This window comes from Triticum aestivum, chromosome 3D (assembly GCF_018294505.1).
Source record: "Triticum aestivum cultivar Chinese Spring chromosome 3D, IWGSC CS RefSeq v2.1, whole genome shotgun sequence".
Classification (NCBI taxonomy): domain Eukaryota; kingdom Viridiplantae; phylum Streptophyta; class Magnoliopsida; order Poales; family Poaceae; genus Triticum; species Triticum aestivum.
In genome coordinates this window covers 66,412,268-66,417,655 of record NC_057802.1, presented here as the reverse complement: position 1 = coordinate 66,417,655, position 5,388 = coordinate 66,412,268, and positions in this window count along the sequence as shown.

Here is a 5,388-nt window from a genome sequence, read left to right as displayed (position 1 = left end):
ACCGAGTTTGTTAAACTTGCAAGGACGACCGCATGAGTACATCGAACTAGCCAACTAGCCATATTTTTCAAACATTGGCAAATACAAAAATGGTTTTAATACCATAATTAACGTGCAGTTCTGATGTGTGATCCTGAAATAAAATACTATAGCGGATATATAGTTGTTCCAGTTGCTAGGTCTACGCAATTAACAAGAAAATCATGAGGTTTCTAGATTTTTTTTGCGGGACATGAGGTTTCTAGATGTTTGAATATTATACAGTAGAAAAAAACGAATCTTTGTGCGGAAGTACCATTTTGAGCTCAAGCTCATTTGAGCCTGATGAACAGTAAATTCAAAAAATAAATAAATTTTTTTGGTGGTATACTTGACAGATGTTCTAAGTGTTTGCAATTCTTTCATCATGAGATCAGATTTGTGGAAAGAATGGAATCTATGAGTTGCTATAAAAACGAAACTGTGTTCAGTTGGGGAAAGAAACAGATTAGCCTTTGCGTTGCACGCTAAAGACAGGTATGCCTAGTCATTCCAGAGAGATAATGTAAGATCAATCAATTCGTATTTTCAGAAAAGGCATATACACGACGTACGTTTTTTTCTTTTTTTCTTTTTTCGAAAAGGAGGCGTATCCCCGGCCTCTGCATCTCTTGATGCACACAGCCATTTATTAAAAATAAGTATCTCGAAGGTTCCAACAAGAAGTCTCAACAGGAAACAAAGGTCTTACTAAACAAAGAAAAGCCACAAGCGGCCAAAAATAAAAATCACAACCGGCGCCAGAAAGACTAGGAGACTAAACGTCTATCCTATTATTGGACCGCCGTCCAAACCGGTTGTATGTATCCCGTGCAACCATCTCTCATCGGCTGCACCCAATATCCATATGCTCCCTGTGGTCCGCACGGCTGAGTAATGACCACGTATGGATCAAAGTAGACGCTCTGAAGATGACCTGCAAAAAGTTGGTAATGGTTTGTCTGTTAAAGGCAACGTCATTGCGACAATTTCATAAAGACCAAAGTAATGCACATGCTCCCACTCGGATATGCGCCGCGGACTTTGGCTCCACTCCAGCCAACCAGTTATCAAACAAATGTGATATCATGAGAGGTGGAGTTATGTTGAAGGTAACGTGGATAGTTCTCCAAAGCAGTTTAGCAAGTGGACATTTGATAAATAGATGTTCTATTGTTTCATCCTGATCACAAAAGCAACATCTTTTACTTCCTTCCCACTTACGCTTAGCTAAGTTATCTTTAGTAAGAATGACACCCTTATGCACAAACCACATAATACTTTTATCTTCAAGGGCACCTTAACTTTCCAAATATGTACCGTCCTCGGGATAGTCCCGGTATTAATCAAATCCGTGTACATGGATTTAACCGAGAAGACACCTGACCTGGAAAGCTTCCATTGTATAGTGTCTGGTACATCCGAAAGGTTAACCTCCATTAACCTACACACAAGATGTAACCAACTATCCCAACGCTCACCAATAACAGACCGCCTAAACTGTATGTTAAGCGGAACAGTACCCAACACTGTAGCAACGGAAACCTCTTTCCGTTGTGCAATGTTGTATAGGGATGGATACTGCAAGGCCAGCGGCGAATCTCCTAACCAAGTATCCTCCCAAAATCTAGTATCCCGTCCATTCCCGACGATAAATTTAGTGCTGTTGAAGAAAGCTACTTTCGTCCTCATAATCCCTTTCCAGAATGGTGAGTCAGATGCTTTTGCCGTAACCTGGGCTAGTGTTTTGGCATATAGATATTTGTTACGCAATAGCTGAGCCCAAACTCCATCTCTTTCTATGGATAAATGGTACAGCCATTTGCTGAGTAAACACCTATTTTTAACCTCCAAGTTTTCAATTCCCAAGCCTCCCTGGTCCTTTGGTCTACAAATTACATCCCATTTTGCCAATCGATACTTATTTTTGTTCTCATCAATTTTCCAAAAAAATCTAGATCGATAAAAATCCAATCTTTTCCGTACCCCAACCGGGACTTCAAAGAAAGAGAGGAGGAACATGGGCACGACGTACGTGGTCCTTTTATAGTTGACATGCATAGCGGGGCCAGCGGGGCATACGGTATCTATCAACCCGCTGCGTTCTGTCATGGCAACCCGCCGTTATAATAATATGCCGAAGTCGTAACATCCAGCCTGCAGAAAAGTAAGTCGTACGGCGTTAGCTTGTGTGCGTTCTGTGCTGGGATTTAGTAAAGGGACTGTTTTGACCCGTGCTTAACGACGCAAGGCAAGGAAGGTCACGTTCGCTCGCTGGCCTTTGACGACCAGGAGACGGGCTGGGCCTGCGTGACGTTGGTTGTGACGACGCGGTGGAGTGGTCTGGTGGTGACGAGATAGAGATGGCACATACCTGGGTTAGGAGATGGATTCTCGAAAAAAAACTGGGTTAGGTGATCTCTTGGATCTTGTATATCACTATCAATTTTGCCAAACAGTTATCCTTATTTCATTTTGGCATCAAATACACTAGATTGATCTCTCCCACTTCCACATGTAAAAATACTTTGTTGTTCTTCGGTTAGTATGAAATCCGGATTATGCAAGTACTACCTCCGTACCAAAATTTAAAACGTTTTTGTATGCTAAACCAACTTCAAGAAATGTCTTACATTTTTATACGGAGGTAATACATAGTATGATATCTATGTGTAGTTTAGTGTACAAATAGTAGCTTTTAGTTTGTCGTGGACTCGTGGCTGAACTATCAACTGTAGCTAAACTACCAATTGTATGTAGACTTGGAAGCTTGCCACTATCCATGAATTTGCTATTTGTACCACAAATGCTTTCGCATTATGATTTTAGCTGGATTTTGCCGCAGCTTGTGCGTGAATTGAACTTTTTGTGTGGCAATCTTTGGATCGACGAATTAACCAGTTATTTTTAGATGTTTTGAATCTGGTTGGAGCATTTTTCATTGTCAAACACATTTTTGAAAGCTATCAACATTTATTTAGTTGCGCTTACATTTTTTTATATGGTGTTAAGACTTTCTAAACTCATGGTTTTTATTTTTTCAAATAAATTTATGTTATTAATATTTATTAATTTAAATATAAATAATAAGTAAAAAAGTAATTAGCATGATGTCAGTTGGACGTCAATGTTTTTTTTTGAAAGATCCAGCGTGATACTGCCTTCATTGATTTAGCAGAAGAGAGCAACAAATAGGGTTGATCAAGTGATCAGATGGTGGAAAAGAAAATTACAAAGCACTAGTGACAGGCTTGTGGCTTACTATCTCCCAATTATATCCCCAAAAGGGGGCTCTATGGCTCTAGCACCAGCAAGGCGCCATTGCTCCAAATTCCTTCTGATCGCCGCCACGATGCTTTCAACAGTTGGCTCCTTGTTTCTGAAAACAACCTCATTCCGCTCCTTCCATATTTCTCCTGCCACAAGGAATAACATGGTCCTTACCCCACGCCTGTCCTCAGGAGCTGAGCGCTTGTCGATGTTATGGAAAATGGCGATCGTAGAAGAGAGCACGGGCTGATCCCTGGGGAGTAGCGCTGCACAGCCTCTCCATGAGGCTACCTTCGCCCAAACCTGATGGGAGAATGAGCAGTGCCAGATCAGGTGGACAGAGGTTTCCATGTTTCTTCGACAGAGAGGGCAGAAATATCCGTTAGGCCATCCACGCCGCTGCAGTAGATCAAGTTGGCCAAACAAAACCCAAATATCGGAGAAGAAATACAAGGATATAAGAGATCATGCATATAAAAGATCAAAGAAACTCAAATAACTTTCATGGATATAAAAAGATATGACTGATCATAAACTCAAAATTTATCAGATCCCAACAAACACACCGTAAAAAGAGTTACATCATATGGATCTCCAAGAGACCATTGTATTGAGAATTCATCGAGAGAGAGAGAAAGCCATCTAGCTACTGACTACGGACCCGAAGGTCTACAAAGAACTACTCACGCATCATCGGAGAGGCACCAATGGAGGTGGTGAACCCCATCCGAGATGGTGTCTAGAATTGGACGTGTCACATAGGCAATGATTCACATAGGCAGACCTTGAATTGCTCTCGAAACATTTAGTTTCCATAGACAATAATTGTTAGTAAGTCAATAGGAGGATCTAAATAGTTCATTCCCATTAAACTAATTTTCTTGACATGCACCCTAACATGAACAGTCAATACCCAGAAGTTTTAGTTTTCTTACAAACAAAGACAAAATTTTGCAGTCACCCCCTCACTTTTTTTGTTTTGTTACAAACAAGGACAACATTTTGACAAGTCGGGCGTGTCTCAGACATATTTTTTGCAGTCACCCCCCGATACTACCCATAGATTCATCAAAATAAGTGAACAACACATTGAAAATTGTTACTTTTTTATTTTTTAAATGTGCATAAAAAATGTTAACCATGTATTAAAAAAACGTTAATCTTAACACGAGATGTGCTGGCCCAGGTGCACTGGAGGCCACAGCCTCGTATTTTTCTTTTTCTTTTTTTATACTTCCAAATACTCTAAGTAAAGAATATTACCAAAAACTCATTAAATAAAAGTTGAAAAATATGTTAACCAAGCATTTTAAAAATGTTAGATGAAATATTGTTCACATGTTGTTAAATGAAATATTTATACTCCACATAGTCAAATCCTATCGAAATATATTACAATTCATTCCCGCAGCAAGGCACGGGGTATCATCTAGTTTCAAATGATGGTCGGATGAAATAAAATTTTGTTTTAATGAATATTTTCTAAAATTCCTGAAAAAATATTCACTAATTCAAGAAAAATGTTTACGAGTTCGAGAAAAATATTAACAATTTCAAAAACAATCTTCGCGAGTTAACAAAAAAATCTATTTTTTTAGAAATTGGAATATTTTTAGAAAAATGTTCATGAATTTGCACAAATGTTCGTGAATTTGATAGTGTTCTAGATTATATAAAAATATTCATAAATTCTAAAATTTTCAGGATTTCAGAAAATGTTCAAGATTTCAGAAAACAAAAGGAAACCAAAGAAAAAAGAAAACAAAAGAATGGAAAACAGTGAAAACTAATAAAGAAAAAAAAATGAAAAACAAAAGGAAACCGTTCAAAACCAAGAGAGTAACGAAAAATAAAGAAAAGAAGAAGCAAAATGAGAAAGAAAAGGAAAACTGATATAAACTATGAAATAAACAAAGAGAAACCAAAGAAAGCGAAACTGTTGTATCATGCTCATTGGGTGCGGAACTCCTTCCTTCTCATGGGAGTACAATACCTCGTTAAAATCCCACATTACAATCCACGGGAGCCTTGGCTGCTGACTACCATATAGAGTGACCAAGATTCAATTTTGGCAATTCTCTTTATTGCGGATGCGAATAC